Here is a 27,258-nt window from a genome sequence, read left to right on the forward strand (position 1 = left end):
TTACTGACCCAGCAATATTCTTTATTGGTAATGAATTGAGGAGCTTTGCATGCACTACAGAGAGAACTGGTACTGCAAAATATTCTGGTTTGCCTGCCTGGAGAAAGCCTTTCACAAAAAAAGGAACATGTGTAAAAATCTATCTCATGAACTACATATTTGTAGTGTTGACTGTCACATTTCTTATAGCACTGTGGCACCCACGTTTCCTCCATCAGGAGCTACAGAGACTGCCTTTGCACAGGGAGGCACGGAGAAGTGCTTCCCGGCAGCCCTCCTGGCGCAGGGCCCCTTGGTACCGAGCTGCACCAGCCCAGGCAGCTGCCTGGTGCATCTGCTTGCAGGCCAAGGGCCGAGCAGCTTTTCCTAGAAGTTAAGGAGTTGCAGCTGGTTTCTTGATGGCTAACTACCAGAGTATATGAGCACAGCGTGAGTCCTGATTTGAAATAGAATAAACATATGTAGTATACCCCCACTTACAGACTAGATTGCTTAGTGACCATGTTTTTTGTGGATGTGGCTAAAGGAAAGTGAAAGCCCTGTGATAAACAAACAGTACAGAACAATAGTTAAACCTGAATAATAAGACCACATGGTGTCTATTTGAATCTGTATTACTAAGTGTTCTGAGCTTTGTCTTTTGCATCTGTTTATGTCAGGTCTGAGCTATTGCCTGAAGAAAACCTGATGTGACATGACACCTGGTAATGCACTCTGAAAGGGACCCTGATTTTTTGAACGTGTTACAGTTAGAGGTTATTAATTGTAATGCTTAGCTGCTATATTGTTTTGCTGCTAGTCACAATTGTAACAAAAGCACCCGAGATTTTATGGCTAGTGCAGTTCAGCTTTAAATTTATACGTTCTATAAATGCCATAACGTTATTTTAATCTGTAGATCAGGTTTGTCAAGGGCTATTCATTAAAATGGCTCCTGTGCCCAATATAAATCCTAGCAGCCCCAGTTTCGGTGGATAAGTGTTGATTTTAAAAGGACTCTTATGCCCTGAGCTCATCATACTCCTGACTGCCACAGAGCAGCCATACTATGGAAGATCAAGGGGGAAAAATATTTCAGTTAGAAATACAAAGCATAGCTAGTATAAGCACTGCAGAGAAGTTGAGGATGCCTCTTCCTTTGAAGTGTTCAAGGTCAGGTTGGATGGGGCCTTGGGCAACCTGATTTAGTGACAGATGTCCCTGCCCATGGCAGGGGCGTTGGACTTAGATGATATTTAAAGGCCCCTTCCAACCCAAACCATTCTACAATTTCTATGATTTTAGCAAAACATTTGTTCATGGCAAGCATTGAAACTTAGGAGGATTTTCAGTTCTGCCTCTCCCCAGAAGTTAGATAGCAGTGGGTTCTGGGGAAGCAGAAACAGGCACAACTGGTGGGCCAAGACCAGGCAGTTCTGGGCTATTGCATGAAACTCCTTGGGCTCCTCCACAAGAAACTGTGAGGCTGGGGATGTGCCATGGGCACCCTCACACTGGCTAGCTGCACCCCAGCTCCATTCTAAAAGGTCTAAGCAGAGCCTGAGCCCAGAGAAATGAGCTTTATTCTCTGGCTGGCAGCAGTGCCTCAGCATTGTGCTAGCAGTGGTATGAAGCCTCCAGACCAGAGCTGGCCTGAGCACAGCCAGTCCCAGCCCTGCAGAGGGGAATATTGGGAAACAAAGTTTGGTGTAACTTTCCTTCAGTTTCCCAAGTTGTACATGGCCTTAGTTAGTAGGGAAAAGTTGCACTCAGCCTGATTACTTCCTTCCTTACAAGGACAAAGAAGGTGTTCTGCAGTTGCTGATGAATGTTACTCTGGTCACAGCTGAATATAGTAGGACACTATTCATTTGAGAAGTGAAGCCAATCCTGTTATTTAGGACACGGACTGTTCATCACTCAGGCTCAAGGAAGATTTCCCAGACCTTAATTCCTCTCCCAGAGGTGCCAACAAAGCAGGGGCAGCAGCAGCATGGGACCCCTGGCCAGGGCTGCCGCTCGCACCCTCAGTGCTGGGCATGGGATTCTCTTCCTTCCTCCAGGCCTCAGCAGGTATTTTCCACACAGGCACAGTTTCCCTGGCTAATGACAGCAGCAGGTATTTCTTTCTACGTCCTTTCATTAGTATTCCCATTTAGATATAGTTTCAGCAGCTTCAAATGCAAAAGTAGCATCTTTGGGGTAGCCTATTCCTGGGAAGGAAACAAAACCTGTTCCTAAAACAGGACAGATTTTAAATGTTTCAACCAGAAAAGAACTCAAGTTACCTCTTTGCAACTTACAGTGAAAAATAGAAATCTGTGTATTTGCAATAGTTGGCATTTGGAAAGGTTCTGATAATAAGATATGGTGGTAATAAAACAGATTATGCCCTCTCTGTGCACCCACCTCTCAATGCTCTATGATTGTTCTGCCTTCTGATGTCAGCATTCCTTAACCTTGAAATCTCTCTGCTCCACACAGATTACAGGGGAAGATGTAAGAAATGGTAGACACAGTATTAACTCTGTTTTGCACAGTAATCTCTCCTTGGATGTTTGAGTAAGAAACATGCAGAACCACTGTGTGGCAGTTAGAGAAAAACGTTGAATGGGCACGTGTGGTGTTTGGCCGGAGAAGAGAGTGAGTGAAAGAGTGAGTCTAAGTGCCAAAACTCCAAACATGTGCATGCTGGCTGGCAGCATAAGGAGGCTGGGAACCTGTACTGCCCCACTCCTCAGTTGGAACCATCACATCTTGTTTCCTTTGACTTAAGTACAATTAACAAGAGCAAGGTTTGGCCTCTGAACTGCAGAAACCCATGTGTGGTAATCTTTTTAAAAACCTTCTCAGATCTGTATTTGTGGATAATTTTGATATTTTTACACTGTATATTTCTGTGCTCCATTACTGGAAGATCTGTCTGACCTTAGCCCTCTAATTGTGCAGTAATTAGCATCTAAATACCATGCAGAACTCCCTGCAAATCAACCAATTGGAATATTAATTCTTAATCTAAATATATCCTTAAAAATTGTACAATTATCGCTCTCTACAGGTACCTTAAAGGAGGCTGTAGCGAGGTGGGGGTTGGTCCATTCTCCCACGAGCCTGGTGACAGGACAAGGGGGATGGGCTAAAGTTGTACCAGGGGAGTTTTAGGTTGGATATTAGGAAAAACTTCTTTACTGAGAGGGTTGTTAGGCATTGGAATGGGCTGCACAGGGAAGTGGTTGAGTCACCATCCGTGGAGGTCTTTAAAAGACGTTTAGATGTAGAGCTTAGTGATATGGTTTAGTGGAGGACTTGTTAGTGTTAGGTCAGAGGTTGGACTCGATGATCTTGAGGTCTCTTCCAACCTAGAAATTCTGTGATTCTGTGAAATGCAAAGTCAGTATTTTCTGCCTTTTTTCAGCATCTGGTATTTCTGTACAGTGAAGTGGTTTGTACAGGCACAGGCAAGCACCTCTGAAAGGGAGCGTGAGATGTGATGTCTCCCCCTCCTCCCATGAGTTTAGGCCCAGAGCCCCAAATACTGTTATCCTGTATGAGCACTCCAAGCAAGAAAATCAAAATGTGCATCATGTCAGATCTTAGATTCCATAAGCATATGACATAGCACAAGTCTTTTTTGATTTAGCAAAAGAGCATTGTGGTAGCGATACATTTTATCTAGACAGCTTTGTGACAAGTTATAGTTGTGAGTATTAATCTCCCAGAACATATCCAAGTAATGAATAATTAAAACTAGGACTCACCATCTTACAGACCACAGAAAGGTTGGCATGTCCTTCCCACTGCTTATCCAAGAGCAAGGAGCTCTCACCTGGTGGATGGCTTGGCTCTTTTTGTGGTCTGGATTCAAAGAATACCGCATCTGCTTTGCTTTAGAACTGCAAAGGCAAAGTTTAATCTAATAATATTATGAGCAGAGAATTTTAATTCTGCATTTTAGTTTTGATTTTTAAAATGAGAGACTTTTCAACCATTCAGACTAGAACTATCAAAGATACTAGAAAAACAAGGACATGGAGATAAAAAAAATAACCACAAAGGTGAGTCAGCCTTAAAACAGACAGTGCCTAAGAGAATTTTCCTCCTTCAATACAAGGTTAATTCTAAAATCTACAACTGAAATTTCAGAGGAAATACCACAAGAGTCAAGTTGTAAATAAGAATATTCTCTTCTATTTCAGGCACACATTGCTATTCTACCAGGAGACACAGCTAACATTCATTACCATTTATGAAAAACCCATCCCACCCCTCAAAAAAAAAAAAAAAATTGCAAACAAATACATTGATCCATATGTATATTATGATAATCAGCAAGGTTTGGGAACTTTGGTCACTTTAATGATGTGATTGTATTTAACACACGAGACTGAGAGCTTTGTGTCGTCAGTAGCAAAACATGAAATACTATATGAATTAGGAAAAATCCAATAACAAACAGCAGGATGCTCTGTGCATACACATTACTGTTGTGGTTATGAGCAAATACAAAACTGTACATGATTAACCACGATTTATTCTTACCATAAACTTAGCAGATGGATGCAGAAGACATACTATAATTGCATACACATTTCCTCCCAGAGCTCAGAACCAATAAAATACGGTAATTTCTTATAACTTAAGACACATTCCTTACTGTTTTTAAATAAATAATAAGGTTTTAACAGGCTTGTATAGTTTTTCTTTTTCAGTTTTTGAAATAAACTGTCTTGTGAATGTTGATATGCAATGAACTAGAAACAATATTACCTACAGGGACACTGGTATTGTTTATTGGGAAAGATACTCTGGACTAAATTTATCAACCCATTTTTTATTATATGAAGTCTCAGCTGTCTTAACACTTTCTGGTTTATATAGTATTCAGAGTTTTGACTTTAAATGTTTTTGTTGTTGTTGTTGTTTTTTGCATCACATTTTGCCATCTCCAGAAAGGATATTTTCGGTTGCACAAAGTGTCTTTAGATAAAGACAAAACAAATATCCAAGCCAAATATCCAGCCTCCAGAGCTCAGAAAGTGGTTACGAATTTTGGGAGTAATTAAAACTACAGAAACATCAATTGTCTCAATGATATATTAAACTAAACATTTCTATACAGAGTCCGAAACTGTAATAAGAATATATCTAAATATTCAGTTAATTGCATCAAAATAGCGCATCCATCTGTGAGCTTTGTTCTAAGCTTGCTGAGTTGAAAATATGGAATGTAATCTGCAAACCAAGCTAATTACTAAGTAGCTGAGGAAAACGTATATAAAGAAGTTGTGCACTAAGTTTCCTCTTGCGGTTCTCACTGCAGCCCTAACGAAGCAATTCCAGGACAGTCTCAACAAAACCAACCTCTACGGTGTGTCATTGCTTGAACTTGACCCTCTTCCCTCTGCTGCCCGCCATTCAATTTCCCCGCAGATTTTGTCCCCTCGTTAAGGTAAGCGCTCTTGAATATTCATTGCCTTGAGCCAGTGTAGCCGAGAAACTTCCCTTGTTGCTCTCTGCCTTGCTGTGCCAGAAAGGCTCTTCTTCGGGAGTGAGCCTTCTGGGGTCCGCAAATTGCTTTTGTTGTTTGTGTTTGGGAGCTGGGAATGCAAACAAATAAAACAGAAAGTAGTTGCTGAATACTCAGATCTTTAGCTGGAGAAGGCCAGTTTTTTGTCTTTGGTTTTCCAGTCTTTTTTTTCTAATCCTTTTATAAAACCGTAAGCTGCTAACCTCTGTAGCTGCATCACATGGCAGCTGCTGGAAGGGGGATAGAGCAGGTTGCCTCTGCAGATCATTGTAATGTTATATTTTAATTATAGGTTGCAGTGCACTTCAGACACTCCAGCAGGACTGCCTAATTAACAAGGTTGTTCAGCTTTCACATAGTATCAATCAACTAGTTGCTGGAAATGTCTTGATCTCATTTTCTAAGATTAAAGTATAAACGAAGGACACTTTGCTCCATTGTTACTAAACTAAGGCAGTACCATCTGGTTTGCAAATGTGATATTAGAGTCTCTGGAATTGTCTGAGGCCCCAACTCAGCAAAGCAGTAAGCACAAGCTTACCTTTGAATATGTAAGTGGAGCCATTTGTTTCAAGGGAATCACATGCTTAAGGTTGAATGTATGCTTGAGCATTTTATTTTAATCAGAATTTCATAGGCTCATTTTGAAATACAAAACCGAACTTTTCAAAATAGACAATAAGGAGCTAGCCTATTTGTAACATTGGGGAAATCATAGCTTAAACAGTAGCTGAAATAAATTGAATATCCCCAATAGCATGTATTATACAAAGCTCAGTAATACTGCCTGATAAGATAATGCCATTTTAATTCAAGAATCTTCCACAGTGCTGTATATTTAGATTCAAACTGTTAAATAAAAGTAATTGCAAGATATACAAAGAAAAAATGAGTGAAAGAAAATGGTTATAATTAGAAAACATTTTTATCCAGAATTTGATAATCAAACATTTACTTTTAATATCTATTTGAAAAAGTAAAGCTGTGTTTAGGATTGGTACTATACTAATATTTGAGTGATGTTTCAAGGAGGTTCAGACTAGGTTTGAACTGAACTAGAAAACTTTTTTCTCGCTTCTCCCTTTCCCATTTGCTAGTCTTTAGAATGCAGTTTCTGGGAAAATTCTTACTTGTGAAACAAAAAAATAGATTATTTCCCCCAGGTTTACCACTAGCCCCAGGAGGCTAGTGGTCCTGAGGATACATGGTCCTGAGGATACATGGTGGTGTGGGAAATCAGTTCGTGATGCTCAGTTGCTGTAATGGGGAGTTAGCATGTGCCTGCCCGTCTGTTGGTATGGGTCTACCTCTGCGCTGCAGCTTGCTGAGTCAATGCCTCGCCTGCTCTGCCCCAGCCACTGCTCCTTACCATGTGGGCCCAGAGAGGAGTTGCAGAGGGAGTGGCAAGAGTAGCAGCCTCCTGTAGGGCCCCTCTTTCTTCCCACTGCAAAGTATGGCATGGATAGCACATGCAGTGGAGACAGATGGCGCTTGCTTTCTCTGCAGTGCCATCACTTGGCACTTGCAGAGGAGAATGTGATGGCTGCATGAATGCAAAACTGTGGATTTAAATACTAGAAACTCAGTCACCCCTCTGAAAAGAGCAGGAGCAAGACCTTTTCCCTGCTAACATACCACTTCAGTTCTGTTGTGATGGCATATGTGAGTTTAAGTGGTGCTCAGGGACAGATTTTACTCATAAAATCATAAATGGATTTCATTAAACCTATGTGGTCTCTAATATATCAGACATAGTTGAGCCTTAGAACTTTTTAAAAAATAAAAAAAAAGGAGAAGAAGAAGAAGAACAAAAAGAAGAGAAAAAGATTTTTTCCCCTCTTCCCCAAATATGAATCATTGATATTTATAAATAAGCACTGAAAAATAAGCAAAATTAGTGTATGAGCAGCATAAAACCAAGGTAGTGACCTTGCTGGGAAACAAAAGAAGTTAATATATTTATATTGGTGTGCATTCAAATCAGGAATAACATTTTTAAACCTAATTAGAGAAATACATAATCCTCCCTCTTTGGAGCCCTCAAGAAAAGCCAGCACAAGTGTCCATGACCACAGAAGGCTGAGTATTCAGTGAAGCAGAATAAAATACTGTCTTTACTAGTTTTGGTAGTTTTGAAAATAAAAGTTTCAGCATCCTTTTACCTTGAAACACACTCCTTTTCCTTTAAGTTGTATTCATCACTGATGTGTTGTAAGCTTAAATCAAAGGACAAATCCATGTAGTTTCCTCATTCTTTGTCCTTGTTCTTTGAAGAAGCTCTTACAGGCATAGTGTATGCTTCCATCTTACATTGGACTTAAAAAAATTAGTTATTACTATGGTTTTGAAAGGATAGGTTTTTTCTTATAAATGCTGGTATTTTATTAACATTCTGCAAATGAATATCAGAGCAAGAGCTGACAGTTGTAATGTGCTGAATATCTAGTAACTATATAGGTTAAAAAAACCTTTAGTGTTTTTATAGTGTGGTTATCTTGAAAAACCATGTAGCGGTAAAGCTTTGTGGATTAATTCATTTGAATCAGCAAAACCGCTTCAGATTAACAGTTCTTTTAGCTGGTGGCATGTTTTTTTATTCTATATAATAACAAACATGATTAGCACAGAAGTACTATGCTCTCCGTAACCTGTTTGTAATTGGGAGAATCTGCAGTATGTATTCTACAGTCCAGCTCACATTGAAGATTGAAATGTAATTACAGTACAGGCAATCTCATCTCTAGTAATTACAGTTGTCGCCATCGATCCAATTAACCAGGATAACTAACTCTGCTGAGCCAGAGTTGACAAAGCTTTCTGGCTAAACCCAGATTGCTGTAAGAGTTTTGTTGAGTTTTTGAGACTTTTTGATTGCCAAAACACCAGTGCTTGAAAAAGTAGATAACAAATATTGTGAAATATGGCTTAGGAAACCAAAAGCAAAACCTGCTTTTACTTCTTGCTCAGGACTGAAACTTTTAGCTGCGACTTACACAGCAAACAGCAAAAATGCAAAACAACCCTGACATAAATGAAAAGGATGTAGAAAGGGACAGGCCTGCTTCGTGATGTATGGGTCAGGGATACACTTGGTTCTCCCATGGATGAAGTAGTACAGAGCAAGAGGCAGTCAGTGTCTGCCCAAGGCCATGTCTGCAGTGTCCAGCGAGGGTGGCACAGGGAGCCCCAGGCCTGCCAGACCTGTAGCACTGGGTTGGCACACAGGTGTGTTTTACAGTAAAGGTCTTCTATGGTTCCACCGCAATGCTGTGCCAGCATAGCTGTGCAACTTCCTCCATGGTAGTGGGCACTCCCAGTTTAGGACAAGATAGTGAAATTTCATGCAACTAGGTAGCACTTCTTCACAGCTGTCCCTGGTGAGTTCACTGGGACCACCTGACATATAAAGTACTCTTCTGTGGGTTTGAAGTGTTCACAGACTAGTTTTTAGATAAGAGAAGACTTCCAGATTCTTTATATGTCAGGCACTTTTCCAAACCCAAGCTGAACTGCTAAAATATGATGTAACTAGGCTGCCTGACTTTTTGTAAAAACAAGTCATGGAGATGAAAGTGGGCCAGAGCATTTGTTCCTTGCTTCTTTCAGAAGACTCCACAGTATTGCTATAGTAGGCGTAAGGCTTCAGTGTTGGCCAACCTTCAGGGCTTTTTAGGAAAAAAGTACCAGTTTCAAAGGGGGGGGGGGGGGGGAGGGAGGGGGAAGGGGTGTCTGTTTTCAGAATTTTTCTTCAGTTCTAAGAGTATAACTTGACAGACTGTTTTGAACAAAATAGTAATTTATTGCCTTTCTCAGAGGTTTGTCTAGATCTTTCTTGACCTTAGCAACACTCCAAAATATACGAAATGGCCGTTATGCCCATGTTAGCAATGACAGTGACAACTGTAAGCATGAAGCTGGAAAGTTCCAAAATAGTTCACCATCAGGCTTAATGCATATCACACAGAATCACACACAGAATTTCTAGGTTGGAAGAGACCTCAAGATCATCGAGTCCAACCTCTGACCTAACGCTAGCAGTCCCCACTAAACCATAGCCCTAAGCTCTACATCTAAACGTCTTTTGAAGACTTCCAGGGATGGTGACTCCACCACTTCCCTGGGCAACCTGTTCCAATGCCTCACAACCCTTTCAGTAAAGAAGTTCTTCCTAACATCTAACCTAAAACTCCCCTGGCTCAACTTAAGCCCATTCCCCCTCGTCCTGTCACCAGGCATGTGGGAGAACAAACCAACCCCCACCTCGCTACAGCCTCTCTTGAGGTACCTATAGAGAGCGATAAGGTCGCCCCTGAGCCTCCTCTTCTCCAGGCTGAACAAGCCCAGCTCCCTCAGCCGCTCCTTGTAGGACTTGTTCTCCAGGCCCCTCACCAGCTTCGTCACCCTTCTCTGCACCCGCTCAAGCACCTCGATGTCCTTCTTGTAGCGAGGGGCCCAAAACTGAACACAGTACTCGAGGTGCGGCCTCACCAGAGCTGAGTACAGGGGGACGATCACCTCCCTAGCCCTGCTGGTCACACTGTTCCTGATACAAGCCAGGATGCCGTTGGCCTTCTTGGCCACCTGAGCACACTGCTGGCTCATATTCAGCTGACTATCCACCATCACTCCCAGGTCCTTCTCTGCCTGGCAGCTCTCCAACCATTCCTCTTCCAGCCTATAGCTCTGCTTGGGGTTATTGCGCCCCAGGTGCAGGACCCAACACTTAGCCTTGTTGAACTTCATGCAGTTGACCTCAGCCCATCGGTGCAGCCTATCCAGATCCTCCTGCAGAGCTTTCCTACCCTCAAGCAGATCGACACACGCACCTAACTTGGTATCATCTGCAAACTTACTGAGGGTGCACTCGATGCCCTCGTCCAGATCATCGATGAAGATATTAAAGAGGACCGGCCCCAGCACTGAGCCCTGGGGGACGCCACTAGTGACTGGCCTCCAACTGGACTTGACTCCATTTACCACGACTCTTTGGGCCCGGCTATCCAGCCAGTTTCTAACCCAACGAAGCGTGCGCCAGTCCAAGCCAAGAGCAGCCAGTTTCTTGAGGAGAATGCTGTGTGAGACGGTATCAAAAGCCTTGCTGAAGTCAAGGTAGACCACATCCACAGCCTTTCCCTCATCCACCCAGCGCGTCAAAAAACTATTAGAAATAAAAATATTAGAAAACTTCTTTCTAAAATGTCACCAGAAGAAACCAAATCTTACTAAAATCATCTTAATTGCATCCCAGACCATAGCCATAGCAGGTCAAAACGTACTATAGGTAGGCAGTTCTAATTGATGCTTTGAGGATTTCTTTTTGCACCACACTGGCCACGGAGAAATTCCCCTCTCCAAGAACAGACAAAGATATGAATTTATTCAGTATGCTGTAAGAGAGAATGAATCTACACAAACAAAATCCATGGCATCTTTCATTCCTCAGTAAAGCAATAGATAAGTCCTTATGTGCAGTACTTTGCTTTTAGTTGTATTTATAGCCCCATTGAAGAAAAAAAGTCTATTGGATGTACTCACTACGGGACCATATATACTCAAGCATGTGAGTGGGATATAAAATTATCCACTAGGTGCAGTGACTGCCTGGGCACTATACGCATTCCTCTCTGTGTAATGTTAAAAAGTGAAATATAGAAAAACAGAATCACAAAGCCATGTCCCATCAATAATACAAGGTATTGTAAAAGGGCCATAAATTGGAAGGACAGCTAGTTGGTTTGGGCTTTGGCTTGGTTTTGTTTTGTTTCTTCAGTGAATGTGTTTGTCCAGGAAATACCTTGCAGTGAATCAGTGTTCTGGTTGTAGTAGTTTTTTAAGAAATGTTTTCTAGCTTTTTTCTGAGCAGCAAAACTAGCAGCCAGACTCAATGAGTTTGTGTTTTAACATCCACTCAAGTTTTTTTGTCTTCTACATTTGCATATAGAACACTTCTAATACAAAGGACATCTTAGAGGAGTGTTTACTATAAACTATATAACTATAAACTGTGTAGTCTTTTCTGTCCCTGCTCAACCCTTCACTGTATTGCTGCAGCATCAGTCACCGGGTCTTCAAGTCTTTAGGGAACACTGGTTATTCTTTCTGGAGGAGAAGGATGGCAGCTGCTAATGCATAGGAGCTAGTTCTTCTCCCATGGAAGTCCATGAGAAAACTCCCAATGAGTTTAGTGGGAGCAGTAATTGAAACGTATTTGGCACTATGGAAAATCCTTTTCCAAACAGAAAGAAAAAAAAAAACAAACAGATCCATAAACTTGGTCATTTTCTCAAATGTCTGTACACAGCACAGTGATAGACTAGGTCTAAAAAACACATATGAAGGAGCTGAACCTGAGCTAATGTTGCACTTTAACCACTGTCTCCCAGAGACTGCCAGAGCAGGTCCTCTCAAGCTCCCTTTTTTCATCTGTTTTATGTTCCCTTTGTTTTACATTGTCTAATCCTTCTCAGTGATACCTTTTTCTCATGATTGATCATTTACATATGTACCTGCATCTTAGACTTTTTTGGGTACTTTCACCATTTTACATAATAGGAGGGGAGCACAGCTAGTTAGCACGTTAAACTGCCTCTGCAATACCGTGCTCCACTGTGCATCTGAATGACACATTTTCTGGCTGTACAACTTAGTATGCATGTTTCCTTAATATTCAGAATTAGATCTGTAAACATCTTAATAAATTTTTGGGGAAAAAAATCCTATTCCAATATTCCTTTGTTCAGGTTTTCATTAAAGAAAATTCTCGACTTTCCTTTCTCTCAAATTGTAAATCCATAACCTCTGTGAAAAAAATACTCTCTTTCCCTGTTCTGCACAGCTCATTAGCACTTCCCTCCATACACTTATTTCTGGTGCCATTTATTTCTTCTGATATCATATTATGCAAATGTAATACACAGCCTTGCTGTATAAATAAGAAGCCTTCCTTAGCACTTACGTCTTTTTTCAATCTCTACAAAGCACATTTCACAAGCCCAGTTGCTCTAAAACAATTCCACGAATTGGATAAAGGATAAAAACTGTGTGAGAAGAAAATCCCCAAACAGTTAATCTTAAAGGTCACAGACTAAAGTAGTTGAACTGCATAAAATGGGACCCTGTATCCTGAAGGCTAGCCAGGAACACCTTATGTGAGGAGAAGTGAAAATCTTTGCATGTCTAATGGCAGATTTATGGCTAGACACAAGCTCCGAGGAAGACTGGTTGTTTTTTGTAATCCTAAACAACACAGTTGTTTTGTTAATTGGAAAGACCTTTTAATAAAACTGAATGGTGGGTACTTTTCAAATAACCCAATTCAACAACTAAATCCTTGCTTGAGAGCTGAAGCAACAATGCTGCTTTTCCCAATAGTATTCATATTTGGAAACAATTGTTTGGTTTTATACTTCTACCAGGATGTGTGTCCTGGTTTCAGTTAGAACAGAATTAATTTTCTTCCTAGTAGCTGGTGGAATGCTGTGTTTTGGCTTAGGATGAGAAGAAAGCTGATAACACCCCGATGTTTTAATTGTTGCAGAGCAGTGCTTATACCAAGCCAAGGACATCTCAGCCTTTCGCTCTGTCCTGCCAACAGGCAGGCTGGGGGTGCAGTAAGAGCTGGGAGGGGACAGACCCAGGACAGGTGACCCAAACTAGCCAAAGGGGTATTCCATACCATCTGACGTCATGCTAAACAATATATAGGGGTGGCTAGCCGGGGGAGGGGGGCCAGACTGCTCGGGGTTAGGCTGGGCATCGGGCATTCTGCCCGTCTCTAGCTTGGAAAAAATATATTTAAATGCCAGTCGCAGCTAACACAAAACATTTTTGACCTGAGACAAAGAAATCTATTCTATAAGAGGGCTATTTACCTGCTTTTTAACACCACCATGCTCCCCAAATAGATCTGTCAGTTTCAAAATGCAACTGGAACAAAAAGTCAAAAATATTTTGGAACAAAAAGTCAAAATATTTCACCTAGAAGATGTCAATGAATAACATTTATACTTTTCTGGTTCTACTTTTTTTGGCCAAACTATTTTCTAACATGATCTGACTTTCTGAATAGTTTAATTCCCTCTGAAACTGCATGTCTGCACATTCTAGGTACCCTGAAAACACTGTCGACCTCCTCCAGTCATCATGCAGGTACTGCTAAGATTTGCAATAACTTCACCCTCACTCCACAAAAGCACCCCTTTAAGTCGTACTTCAGCAGCGTGCCCTAACGTGAAGCATGGGACAGGCTCACCCAGGCTGCCCGCACGTTTGTTTGTCTGCAGCCACGCAGGGTCAGACCCAGGTTAGGAGCTCGTGCTTTCATAATGCATGTGACAGCTTGCTTATGACTCTAAACCTGTTATCTCAAGCCAAAGTTTTGTTTTCACTCATATCTACATGTCTAGGACCTTATCCTGGAAATTCTTGCTCATACCAGTAAATTTCATTGCCACGAGATTCCCTTTGAAGGCAAGACGCCTGTTTCCAATATGCCCAGGAGCACGTGCAGACAGGACCGGGCCTACAGTCGATACACAAACACTTGTGCAGTCAAACACCCCATTTGTATATGTTAATCTTTTACAACATTAAGGAGGTTGTGCTAGAAAAGCTCATTTTCCCTGAAGATTGTCAGCCTTAATAAGAACTAAGAAACTAGAACAAAGTCATCATGAATTCTAATGTATTTGAACATATGGCCCTAGGACCTGTTATTACCATATCAGTCAGATAAAGGAGTGGGAGAGTGGTTGCAACAGCACAGAAGGAAAAAATGTTAACACTGCAGAATGACTCTATTAATTTTAAAGAAATATTCAGTCCATGAATTTAGTTTCCAATTTTAAGTCTTGCTTGCGGATAATATAAACTTCTTACAATTCTCATTTAAATAGTATTTTTGTCATCATTAGTGAAGCATTCCTTTTCTCTTTAAAACTGTGTTGTGGTTGGATTTATTTTATTATTTTTTTTTTCTGTAAATCTACCTCTAGAGTGAATAAGGGCATTTTGTTATAGGAGTACTGGTTGTTTACTGGTTGTTCATGATTGATTAACAGGGTAAGTAAAATAATCCCTAGCAGAGAGAAGTGAAATCAGGTCAAAGTCCATTTCCAAGGCACATCGAGAAACCTAATCAGTTCATTTAGTCTCTGTCCTTCAGCTCTCAAATGTATATCAGCACAAGCAAATGTACAGTCCCCAGATCTCCAAAGAGCAATCAACTGATGCTTCCAGTTGCATGTGTATGTGTGAGAGAGAGGGAAATGTATGAAACCATTTAATTAATGTATCTGGAGCAAGAACTGGACCTGGGATTGCTACGGACTTAATGCAAGGTTTAATCAGGCTTACCAGTAACCTGGAACTCCAAACTATCTTAGACAAGTGTGACTTTTGCTGTTAATTCATTGTAGACATTATGGTATTCACAGAATTTTTTGAGGAAGCAGAAAAGGCTTTGTAAATGGATTTGGTGTTTTTATACAATTTGCAGTCAGCATGGATGCCTGGCAGCAGGTTAGTGAGTCAGGATAAGAGGTCTGGTTGGGTTTCATGAATGCAGATGGTGCAAAGCTGGGATGGATGGTAGTGTCTTGTGATGAACTACTACCACCATGTTCCAAAGCATATTGCACCATCTGGATTGTGATCATTTGAAAATGTATTGGTTTATGTGTCATTAAAACATTTCTAAAGCTTTTCTTGAGGTTTATACCAATCTTTCTGCTAACTTTACAGCTGAGCAAATATTGAAACATTTGGTGAATCATTTTTAATAATTGCATTAGCTTCCATCAGCTTTTTTTTTTTAAATAAAAAAAAGGATTTTGCTTCAACAATGTTCAAGTGTTTTGTTTCCTTCCACAAATATCTACATAAATTAGCTTGCTCAGGTAGAATTTCTCTTGTATAGAGGCTTTTCTCTTGTATAGATGGCTCACAAAGTCTGTACAATGTTTTACCATGTTTATCTTTGAAACAAAGCTGAAATAACATCTAAATGCAGCTTTTAAGAAATGTAGAGGCTTTGAGATGGTTTTCTACTCCCAGCTGTACTTCATCCAGCTTGTTGTCTAAGTGAAATTCAGGTAGAGCAGAGCAAAGAGTATATTATTCCCTGATTCAGTGGTAAAATTGAAAAACTTGAGGTAAACATTTTGACCAATGACAGTCTCTTTACATAAAGGATGCCGTAGCAAAGCAGGAGTACTTAAGGGGCCTGTACCTATTTGGGAAGGGTGCATTTTGAGTATCAATATTATTCCTGCAATAAAACATGTCTAGTGAGAAGACAATTACTGCGTTGTACAGCCAAGATCAGACAGCAAGTTGTGTGTTTTTAGTTGGTACCCTATTATGGCTGCTTTTGTAGCTTCTATAAAAGAAAGGAGAAGATGAGGCAGCAGCCTGGCAAGAGCTGAACTTGTCCTCACTTTAGAGCTGCTCATCCAACAGCTGCAGTGAAAAGGAGGGGTGATGTTGGAGCCTGGTCCTGGATTTGCCAAGCTTGCTGGGGATTGGTGTCTGGCATCACCCTGACTTTTCCAGGGTAGCCATATTTGTCATTAGAAAACACAATATTTGCACTAAGATATACTTGCCTAGCCAGTCCTAGCTTTTTCAGTAGGATTTTCAGTCCTGTTTTTTTTGTCAGTAGGATTTAGATTTATGTAGTAAGGAATGTGATTGTAGACTGGGGAGGGAAAATGTTATTTTCTACTATACCAAGCATTAAACTGAACAGCCAAGCACTTTTTTTTCCTAAGATTTAGTCCAATATGATTCACAAAAGGCTGAAAGCTGGCTCTAGGAAAAACCTTAAGGCTAAAAGTCTGTCTTCTTGGTTGTCACACAATTTTGCAGTTATGTCTTTGCACAATGGTCATTCTCTTTGTTGGGCTTATTTTCCTTTGGTGGCTGCTTTTGCAATATATGCTTGTGCCTTCATAATGTCTTAAGAAAAATTTCTCATTACTCTGCAAAAAGGCAGGCAGAAACTTATGTGGAATGCTGAATATGAACAAGTTTAATACTAATAGCAATTGTCACCTAGTCAACAGAAAGGGGTGGAAGCCTGTGTCTCCATCAGAATTTATTAACATCACAAGACTTGAATATCCCAAAGATAGCCCAGAGAAGTTGTGTATGCCCTATCCCTGGAGGTGTTCAAGACCAGGTTGGATGAGACCCCAGACAACCTGGTCTGGTGGCGACATCACTGCCCATGGCAGGGGGTGTGGAACTAGATGATTTTTAAGGCCCCTTCCAACCCAAGCCCTTCTATGATACTATGATTGTGTGATCTGCTAAAAACTCACCACATACAAACAGCATTATTTGCTGAAAAGCTTTGCCAAAAGATTTTGAATTATGAATGAAGCAAAACAATTTGTAAACTGTTCACTGACAGATCACAAACAGAATGAGAGGTTAAATTTGTGTGCTATAATTTCAGTATAATTTGTTTACTTAGCTCTAGCCAGTTTATAGGTTGCACTGGAAATCTGCCAGGTCTTGGTGGGGCTGAGGCTCCCTAATTCAAGAAGAAACCTTGTTACTGCTTGTGTTAAGAGGTTCTCAGTTCTTCTTAGGATAGAAAGTCAAATGACATGAAAGTAGATCTTGATATACTCAGCACTGAATTTCAATACTACTTGTGGGCAATTGGGTCAAAACATCAAGTCACTGGACTTGCGCCGCCAATACTGCCTGTAAGGCAGACTGAAGGGGTAGTATCATATGTCAAACACTTATGTCCAGGAAAGAACAGTGTTACCCACACAGAAGTCACATAAGCAAGAGCCTAATAATGAGAAATGGACTGGGATGTCTGAACAACAGTTCCCTAGAATACTATTACAGGGCCACATGACTCAAGAAAAATGTGCATGCAAACTGTTGAGAAACTTCTCTTTATGCCTTTGAATCATGCCCAGTTTCTACAAATGCAGGAGAACAGATTGCTGATAATACAGCAGGGGGCAGCAATGGAAAATGACCCTTGGAGATTCCATGCTTAGTGTATTTTGCAAACAGTAAACATGTACAGGGTAAATAAAACATAAAAAGACTAGACCAGAACCAACCCTAAATAGATCCTCTAGGAGTAATCCTACAAAAGCAGAACATTCAGGCAGTGGCATAACTTGGAAAATGTCAGCGTAAATATCACCCTTTTCTCCTTATTCTCAGCCTTAAGCAAATCTCCTGCTACAGTGATTTATTTATTTATTTATTTATTTACTACAGCTATCACGAAGAGGGGTGCCACAAATCAAGTTGCCTCTAGGGCACTTGGAATCCTGGCGGTTTGGTATCATGCTACTGCATGAGAAATGCCATGTGGAAAAGACTGTTCATTTTACATTGTCTAAACAAGAGAAATGAAGAGAGCATAATCATAGCAAGGAGAAACAGAAACTTGATATTTAACCTCCTTGCACAGTAATAATTGCAGAGGGTGTTGACACAGATGACCAACTGATGCAACCTCTGCAGCTCTATTTTTTTCAGCGGCCACCTGTGAGGAACTACCCTGGTGTTGTTGCCATGTCCTTAAGAAAACATTAGTTTTAGTGAGACAGTGCTCCTTGGTTAATTAAAAGAAATTAAGTTTATTCTAACAATAAGATACATTCAAGTTTCAAAAACACTCCTGTGTCTAAAACCCATTTTAGGGTTAAACAATTTTCCGTGAGTCAGCTAAGAGCAATCTGGTACAATCAGAGCTCTGGATAATGGCTATATTTCAGACATACATTATGTGCACTTTAAGCAGATAAGTGTTAGAAAACTAAGTTGAAATAGCCTTCTTGTGAACTGTGCTAATACAGAATGGGAAGGATGGTCTAACTGAAACTTGAACAAAGGGGAGAAAGAGATCATTGGAAAGACTTCATTCTGAAATGGTAAGTGTGCGTGAGGGACACAGGAAGACAGAATTATTACTATGTCCAAGCACTTCATGCCCTGCAGAAGCAAAGAGTGTAATTTGGATCCATTTTCATTTACCAATTATGCCTTTTGAAGTGATGGAGTTTGGCAAGGATGTTTATGACTTGTTTAACAATTACTAAATGAGACTTTCCATTAAAAAAAATATCAAGCTGACTCTGAAATGGACTCACCTTTCTCTCAGACATGACTGATGTTTGATTGTATTAGCTTAAATGATGTCTTGAGACTAGCATAGCCCACAGAGAATTGTCATTTGTAGTACTTAACATTTATTCAGTGAACAAAGATTACACTGATCTAACAAACAGTAAGCAAAGAAAAAAAAAAAAAAAAAGATCCTGGGTGATTATAAAGATAAGTGTACCAGTATTTGATTTGGAGAGCTCTGACTTGTCTGCTCTGATATGCATTAGAGAGATTTATACTTTCTCCCTAAATGTTCTTTTAGAGATACTTACTGTACCTACAGCAGGCTTTGTTGAAACTGCAATCCCAAGGATACATGTACTATGATTTTAAATCAATAAGATAACTCCAGTGTTTCATTCTAAAGATGAAACTTTATGAATTTTAAGTAAATTCTAAGTAAAATGCACTCATGCTGCAAATATTGCATAAATTGTTCCCCAATTTTATCTTAATTGGATGGCTACTTGTTAGCATCACTATTCCCTAGCACATTTGTATCATAACCATATGAATGGCAGAGGCAAATGATGCTTGTTAGAAATATACATTGATATTTTTTATCTCCTGTAGCTAATTTAGGTAATCTTAAAATATATGCCTCGCCTTCAAATGTGACAGCTGTTGCATTTTATTTCATTTTAAGAGCTTCAACCTATATTAGATTAGTCAGTCTTTCATGTTATCCGGAAGCTTTCTCTATTTCAGGCTGCTAAAACAAGGAGTATTTTGTATTTAGCATATTAAAGTCAGCTTATTAAAAACTCAAACACAGTCTCATCTTTACAATATAAAACATGTGAATCATTTATACATTTTTTGCTGTCAAATGATGTTTGACAATAATCATATGATAATGAAATGTATAATTAATAATAAAAATGCCAACATCTGTTAGCTTGTTATTACAGACTGATTCTAAGAGTACTATTTGGAATATGTCATCATTAACTTAATTTATATTAAAATCCCTTAAATACAATCTGTTTTCATTAGTTGCTGATTTAGGTAGGTACAAGACATACAGAGGAGGTTCTATTTTTGCCCTTTTTTATTAACCACATTTTAAAAAAAACACCTCTAAAACTGTTAAATTAGTGTACATGTCCTACTGATAGGTAAATCCAGTTAGATGAATATGTTGGACTCAACTGTGATTGCCTCAGCCACTGCCTGAGCTAGTTTAGCTTAGATGTTGGTTTGCCTACTCTCCTGCCCACCTGCCTCTTCAGTTGTTCTTTGTGCTTTCTTGCTGCCAACAGAAAATACATGCAGGTGCTTGTGCTGTTCGTGGCTGCAATGTGCAGGCCCTTGAGCTGTTTTTATACAACCATACCCTGCCTGCACATCACCCTGAGACACTCCTGCAGGTTTAGAAGAAAAGGTTCTGAGGTCAGGCTCTCATGGAGGCCTGATCAGCAACAGATATCTTCCATGCAAGAAAAAATTTCCCTGTAAATGTATGCATGTATACACGTCTATGTATGTATGTGTGCTTATTAAGTATATTAACAGTTGCCAAGAGAAGTATTGGACACTTGTAAAATTTGTTTGGTGAGCAAACAGAGGCTGTTGCAGAGAAGAAATTCCCATTCCTTCTATCAGCCACCTGCAGGGAAGATCTTACCTACCAGGCAAACTGTGAGGGACTGCAGAAAAGCAGCCCATAAAGCAAGTCTGCCTCTCTTTTAACATGCGAATTAAAGTCATCCTCCAGTAGTCTGAAAACACTCTTGGGATTTGCAGAGGCCATCTGAAATCTGCTAGCTTCATAATAATGGGGGTGAAAACATCTGGCCATGGATGGAGATCTCCAATAAACATTCGATTCTTCTGGCCACAGCTGAACCGGGAGGCATTGCAGCTGAATTGGGAGGCACTCTGTCATTTGTGTGCTTGGAGTCTGTCAGTTGTGTGTGTCCTATGCAGTCTTTCCCTGTAAAGTTATTGTCTATTAAAAGCAGCAGAACCAACAGCTCTGTACAGAAATGCACTTAATTTTGCCTATGAAGCCAGTATCTAAACATTCATAATAAATTATAATTATTTTTTAAGTAATCCCTGCATTTTAGCTGTAATCAATAAATGGATGTTGCAAATTTTCTTATGAACAACACATTTAGTGGTGATTGATTACAGTCATCTTGTCATGCAAGTAAAACCATCCACAAAAAGTGCCCAGTTCTCCATTTTCTGCCTGGGAAGGGCTTGAGCTGAACTGAGAACCCATATTTTTTCACATCCTTTTTTCTTCATTAAATTCTTCATCTACTATTCTAAGCAGCTGTACTTCAGTGAATGTAATAAATAGAAAGCAACTAAAGCTGTTTTTGTGAAGTTGCAGTATGCCATTCACAAGTTAGAATTAGTGGATTGTAAAAATACACTAATTATAAAAATAAAAAAAATAAAAATAAATAAATAAATAAATAAATAAATAAGGAAAACCAGTGTTTATTCTGACCACAGAGACAAGACAGCTTTCACAATGATGTGAAGGAAATTAAAATCATCCGTGAGGTTTTGTATGTAATTTAACAAGAGCAATACTGAAGGTGAATGTGACTTCTAATAGGTTGCCTACAGTTTATTCTTTTCTGTAGCCTTCTATCTGCAGCAGAAGGAAGTTGATACCTTGCAATTTTTCAACCTAATCTGGTTGATTTTGATTGGTATCAATTTGGGGATGCTCCCACATGTAGCTGGGCTGGTTGCCCTGAGGGAGCAGCAGCCACCAGGAACAGGAAAACAAGGACCAGCGGTATGGGCTGAGGGTACTCCTCTCATCAGCCGGAAGGACTGGGACTGACTATGTCTGTATCATTCCTTCAGTTGAATGTGTTATATATGGAGTGGTAACTCGTGTCGAGAAAATGGTTGATATTAATAAAGAAGGGGGAGATTTGGGAATGTGGCCAGGGGGGTTGGAATTGCCCGTGGTTGAGATAACATTAGACTCTTAACGATGAGGCCATCAGGAATGTAAAAGAGTTTAGAGAGAACAAAGAAGGGTGATTCAGGAGACTCCATGCAGTCTCTGGTTCCTTGTTCTCCAGCTGGTTTCTTGTTCTCCAGCCATTAAGGCATGAAAGTTTCTGGGTGTTTGCTGTTGTTGTTATGTTCAAAGATGTTTGACCAATGAAAAGTTGTTTTGAAAAGGACTGCTGTGGAGAGAAGGGTATAAGAGGGGAGCCTGCCCTCAAGATAAAAAAAAAAAAAAAAAAAAAAGAAAAAAGAAAAAGAAAAAAAGACAACACGATAACGATATAATGAAGTTATGTTATCAATAAAGAAGCAGAAAGAAGGAATGAAAAGGAACAGGCTAGCAGAATGGAGACCAGGACAGGAACAGGCACATTGATTGCCTCATGAAGATAGATTCAGCCAAACTCAGCAAACCGCTCAAAGTCGCTGGAAATAGGCACTGGAGCTGGAGAGAAGCTCGAGCTGAGAGAAGCGGAGCTGCACACAACTGCCTCTCGCTGGTAAGCAGTTGTGCATTATGGGGAATCATACGTCCTTAGGAACAAAGACTGTCCTAGTAACCTTTACAGCTTATCCTCCTTATTAACAATTGGACAGTTTATGAGCCTGAAATATAGGACCAAACTGATGTCACAGTGTGGGACTCTGCAACTAAAAACGACAGGGTTGCAGTGTGATTGCTCAGCATCTGGTGAGCAATCTCTGAGGCCTTAAAGAGCCATATGGGACCACAGTCAGAAACGTGTGTCTTGCCAGACTGTGAGGGAACTGCGGGCTCATCTACTGATCTTCTGCTACTCCATCGGCCCCCGCACCGCTACTGCCATTGCAGGCTTTTGCTGTTACGCCCCCTGTTGACCTGGATGTGCCTTTTGACCCAGGCTTATTGGCCTTGAAAAGGAGATGGATATGCTTTTCTTCGATCCAGGAGGAATGGGATATATAAGGCCCGAAAATCAAGTTGCTTGACAACTTAAAGCAAGACATAATGTTCAAAAGGAATGGAAAATGGAGACTGTTAAGTCATGGAACTTAAAGGATTGTTTGTTACCTTTTCTGATTTTACTTATGTATAGGCATACTTGGGTTTAGTATGTAAAAGCAATGTTCTATATATTTAGAATGTTTGATGTTCGTGTGTGCGTGTTGGTGGAGCGTAGACTCCCCGCACACCCAGCGCTGTTTACTTGCCTTTTATACCTTTTATAAATATTTCTTTTATAAATATTACAAAATTCAGATTGAGTTGAGACTTCATTTATAACAAATGTATCTGGCCAAATGCCTACGGATGAAGTGAGGTGAATCACACCATTTGTCTTTATCATTCATGTGAAGAGTGACTAATTTCTGCTAACATCTCTGGGATTTGCTTTTACGCAGCCAAGTGAAGTTTAAAACCCAAATAATTTGCAACAGCTTTTGTGAACATTAAAACAAAGGAGCCAACACTAAGAACAAATAAAAGAAATGGGTACAACAAGCAGGTTGCTCCTAGGCTTTATTTTCACAAGAACAGCTTCTTTGTTTTACGATTTGTACGTGGCAGTAGGATGGAATAATATTTTCAGGCAAGCTGATGCTGTGTTTTTTCACAGAATCACAGAATTTCTAGGTTGGAAGAGACCTCAAGATCATCGAGTCCAACCTCTGACCTCTAACAACCTCTAACAAGTCCTCCACTAAACCATATCACTAAGCTCTACATCTAAACGTCTTTTAAAGACCTCCACGGATGGTGACTCAACCACTTCCCTGGGCAGCTTGTTCCAATGCCTCACAACCCTTTCGGTAAAGAAGTTCTTTCTAACATCTAACCTAAAACTCCCCTGGTGAAACTTTAGCCCATTCCCCCTTGTCCTGTCACCAGGCACGTGGGAGAACAGACCAACCCCCACCTCTCTACAGCCTCCTTTGAGGTACCTGTAGAGAGCGATAAGGTCGCCCCTGAGCCTCCTTTTCTCCAGGCTGAACAAGCCCAGCTCCCTCAGCCGCTCCTCGTAGGACTTGTTCTCCAGGCCCCTCACCAGCTTCGTCACCCTTCTCTGCACCCGCTCAAGCACCTCGATGTCCTTCTTGTAGCGAGGGGCCCAAAACTGAACACAGTACTCGAGGTGTGGCCCCCCCGAGCTGACTACAGGGGGGCGATCACCTCCCTAGCCCTGCTGGCCACACTGCTTCTTATGCAAGCCAGGATGCTGTTGGCCTTCTTGGCCACCTGAGCACACTGCTGGCTCATATTCAGCCGACTATCCACCATCACTCCCAGGTCCTTCTCTGCCTGGCAGCTCTCCAACCACTCATCTCCCAGCCTGTAGCTCTGATTGGGGTTATTGCATTCCAGGTGCAGGACCCAGCACTTGGCCTTGTTGAACTTCATGCAGTTTTTAGCAGCAGGCCAGAGGTTTGGAGTTGGTTCCACTTGAGAAATTTTTAATACTGGATTGTAATTCAGTCCAATATATAAAAACTGGCTGATTCAATGATTATGAAGCTATTGACTTTAATGAACCTTGGAGTAGGTTTTTTGTACAAAAGAAAATATGAAGAAGGAATTTTCTTTTTTATTCAGTTTGTTTTTTTGTAATCCTGACCTTAAACAATCTTAGTTCTGGGCATGCATTTTTCACTGCCTCCAGCGGTCTGTTACAGCCTGGCTGCAAGAAGTTGCCATTCCCTCCAGACTGCCAGTTGAAATGCACTGGCTCTGCCTCCTTCCTTCATTTCAGCCAAAGCAAATCCTCGCTCTGCAAAATGTGCAGACTTGAAGGGCTAGTGGTGGAAGGTAAGTGCTGAAGAAGCCCATCTGTCTGATCAGAGTAAGCTGTTACCTCTTGCACCAGAAGTGGGAGCATGTCCATGTCTAAGTGAACAGACCAAAGGCAGGCTGAGGGGGTATGTGATGCTCCCTCTGCCAGGCCCAGGTAGTCCTCTTTTTCTCAGTCTCCTCCCTGCCATCACTTTATTTGAGTGACAGCTGCTTGATATGCAGCAGTTGAAGTTGGGATTCCTACTCTCATGTGTGCTTTTAGTGAAATGGAGGAACTCAGACAAATGTTTAAAATCTCTGGTATTGCTAGATATCTTTTTGGCACAGTTTATATACTACAGCTTTAAATAGTATAGCCAGTAAAACATGCTCAGCTCTAATGGAGATGAGCACCCTTTGCTGGCTACAGTCTTTATGCTGAAGAGATCATTAGTATGTATGGGATTGCCCAAACTGGATAAATACAGCATGCTGCAGGTAGGCTTTCCTGTGTCCACACCCTGATCCCACGCAAGTCAAAAACCAAGATGTACTTACTTTAATGGGAACAAATTCTGACCTTTGAGAAAGAAAAATATGGACAAAGCCAAAACTCTAAGGTATTCTTCAAAGAATGAGTATTGTGAAACATAACACTTATTGTGAATAACAGTAATAATAATCTGTCTTATATTCTATAACAAGTGGAACAGACCAATGCAAATACAGTATTTCCATTGTCTCACATATCTGCTTTATCTCAGACACGTAAGAACTGCATGTGTCTGATAACCTGTCTTTTCCTAGTACAACAGAAACCATGTATGGTTTGGCTTCATTATTGCAGAAGAGAGGCTATCCACTGTACTGGTGCCACTAGCATTATTACTTGTATATCAGGTTCCCATCATGAAAGATAGAAGCAAAAGGGCTTTCTATTTCTACATTTCATTTTATAGAGCTCTGCATCCTCTACCAGTCCAGTCAAGATTGTTGTAGTAGATACCGTTGTTTAATCAGTGATTGAAATGTAAATAGATCACCTTTTCCCCTTGTGCTGTTGATGGTTATAGTGTGTCTTTGCAGAGTATTAGTCTCTTAGAAGACTCTGTGCAGAAAGTGAAACATTGCACTTTGAGGATGTGTCATTAGCAGTTTGAGTGTATGTCATAAAGTGTCTGTGAGGTCTGGAGGAGAAACTCCGTCACATGAGGGACTATAACCAATATACCAGGCTTAATTTGTGAGTGTTTTGCAAACCACCTCAAATCTCCTTATTCTAGTGTCCTCACAGTCCTAGAGCACCCTATTTCCTCATACTGTTCTAGAATTTGTTATTCTCAAGATATCATCTCATGTAGCAAAAACGATCAGTGTTCAGATGGAGTCAACCAAAAGCATGCATTTACTAAGAATTCTCTTGTCTAAATTTTTGCTAATGAGACTGTTATTAAAGTGACTAAGGCAAAGTGGAGAGCCATGCCATTAACAAATCTTCACTGCCTATTTAATATCATGTTTGATCAGTGCTTGTAAAATACAAACCATTTGGAACTCTATAGCTCTTCACTCACATACAGAGGTTCCAGACCAGTTCTGTAAAACAAAACATACCAGTAGACTACTGGCTAAAATGAGTAATTTTGAGAATTTCTTCATCCCCTATATCTTTCATGTACATTTTCAAATCTAGCTCCCCTGGAGGCAGGTTTGCAGCATCACTGTGGTTCTCCTTCTATTATTAAAATAAAGGGATCCCTAAGTGACCCACTCCCACTCTTGGAATGCCCCATCACCCTGTCCCCTTCTCTCCTTCCCTAAGCAGATGTAGCTCATATATTTCTAGTGCAGAATGTATTCAAATTGAAGACACCAATTTTCCATGGCTCTTAGGCATTATCTCTGTTTTGAAAGGAGGCAGATCACATTTTTAAGCAGCAAAAGTTCAGCTATTTCCAGAGATGACACCAAGTCCTACAGAGAGATGGACATGAATGCAATCAGACAAAGAATAGGTATGTCAGTGAGATATGCTAGTGCTGGGCAAAGTTTCTGTCTGGCATCAACAATCTGTGTATTATACCCTTCAGCATCTGGACTCAAGGAATGAATCAAGGAAGGAATTCATCTGGTAATTGGAAGACCCCCCTCTGATCCGGTTTTGAAAACCACAGTTTGGTAATAGCTGTGTGGGTAGATGAGAGGTTGGAGGTACATTAAAATAAGATTTCCTGGGTGTTTTGATGTTTCATAACCAAAGCAGCAAGTGTAGCAACCCACATCAAACTTACACTGCTGAACCAATTAAAAACATCAGCAAGTCATCTGGGCACTAAAGTGCTTAAAGGTTAGTGAGGTGTATAATTTCCTCCTGGGTATTAAGGACCACCACAAGTTGGAGGAAATTGGTCAATCTTCATAAACTAAAAATATTTTCTATACAACTGAGTTGGCATGGCAGCATGGAGCTGAAAGCAGAGGAGTAAGGAGCAGAAAGTGCCAATATTCATCATTGTGGATTTATTTAATTCTTTGCTAGGCCAACACGCACTCTTTGCATGGAAGTGGTATTAAATGGAAGAAGCATTCATCATCTCCTTTGTTTGACAATAAGATACGAATCTGGTCTAAACTCTGCTTAAAGAAAATTATTTTTGAGGATTAAGTAAAATAACATGTTGGTTTTGGTTTTGTGAAGGCTGCAGTTATGACCACAAATAGCTAAGTAGAATACTGTTTAATTGGTTTGTAACTGACAGCACATTATATTACCCTAGCTCCAAAGCTGTGTCTCAGGCTACTCACTTCTGATTCAGTCACCAGCATCTAGCTTATGATGGCTATTCAAAGATCAGATAAAGTAGTTAGCATT

General features: G+C 40.4%; 1 protein-coding gene across 5 annotated transcripts in view; it reads left to right on the forward strand.

Annotated features, from left to right (window-relative positions):
- The window catches only part of SEMA6D (semaphorin 6D), a 239,329-nt gene that overhangs the window by 158,422 nt on the left and 53,649 nt on the right, over window positions 1-27,258 (forward strand). For 4 of the 5 annotated variants that reach the window (XM_032194668.1, XM_032194667.1, XM_032194666.1 and 1 more), the window contains one exon: window positions 5,300-5,428. The exons of the other annotated variant lie outside the window; for it this stretch is intronic. The gene's annotated coding sequence lies outside the window, so the exon portion shown is untranslated. The remainder of the gene's footprint in view (window positions 1-5,299; window positions 5,429-27,258) is intronic. 5 annotated transcript variants of the gene reach the window in all.

The sequence above is a fragment of the Aythya fuligula genome, chromosome 11, assembly GCF_009819795.1.
Source record: "Aythya fuligula isolate bAytFul2 chromosome 11, bAytFul2.pri, whole genome shotgun sequence".
Classification (NCBI taxonomy): Eukaryota; Metazoa; Chordata; class Aves; order Anseriformes; family Anatidae; genus Aythya; species Aythya fuligula.